This window comes from Coenobita brevimanus, chromosome 45, assembly GCF_032717465.1.
Source record: "Coenobita brevimanus isolate Jiangsu-jjx chromosome 45, ASM3271746v2, whole genome shotgun sequence".
In the NCBI taxonomy this organism is placed as follows: Eukaryota; Metazoa; Arthropoda; class Malacostraca; order Decapoda; family Coenobitidae; genus Coenobita; species Coenobita brevimanus.
Window position 1 is genome coordinate 18,453,866 of NC_136998.1, and position 897 is coordinate 18,454,762.

Here is an 897-nt window from a genome sequence, read left to right on the forward strand (position 1 = left end):
GTATATTTACACCCACTTAATACAGATGATGTCACTCGGAGAGGCATGTTGATGGGAGATGTCGATCTAGGAAGATAAATTCAGAGTTGATGGAAATCTCCCTCTCGATAATTCTAGGGCTGTGTTCCATCCATCCATCCATTGCCAGACGCCATGTATCCCAAACGGGGTGGCCAAAGGCTTAGAGTTAATTGTTTTACAGGGAGGGGCACTAATCCTCCACCAACCCCACTTGACACGTAGGGATGCCAACAACATCTGGTGTTCCCAGGCGGTCACCCATCCAAGTACTAACCAGACCCAACGTTGCTTAACTTCGCTGATCGTACGGGAAGCGGTGTACTCAACGTGTGTTGATGCGCGATATTACTCCAGAAATTCCATGGCCTGATGATTTCAGTGTTGATTGTAGCGGTTAACAGCCTTAGTCATAGGCGAACCTCACCATTTTTTTTTTTTTTTTTTTTTCTAATAATCATGGCGGCGCAACTGCCAGGGTCATATGCCGCCGTATAACAAAGAAGTAAAAAGTAAAAAAAAACAGAGGATAAACCACACAATCAAAATGAAGAAATTCTAAATATCCTTAAAAAGTCCTGCCTCCTTCACAAACGAGAGGGTTGCCCCTCCCAAGGCACAGGCATCCTCCCCAAGCACAGAGGAAAGATGATACACACCACCATCCGTTTGGTGGTCAGAGAGGAATCGACGACGCAAATCCTCAAGACTAGGGCACTCCACCAACAGGTGCCGAACAGTCAAGGGAACCAGACAGTCATCACAGAATGGAGGAGGAGCCCTTTCCATTAAAAAGCCATGAGAAAAACGGGTGTGGCCAATGCGGAGGCGGCACAAAGCAGTCTCCCATTGACGAGGGAAGCCCTGGTAACTGAATGA

General features: G+C 47.0%; 1 pseudogene; it reads right to left on the reverse strand.

Annotated features, from left to right (window-relative positions):
- Nucleotides 1-246: 246 nt before the first annotated feature.
- Nucleotides 247-361, reverse strand: LOC145398525 (5S ribosomal RNA; annotated as a pseudogene).
- Between the last annotated feature and the right edge of the window lie 536 nt (nucleotides 362-897).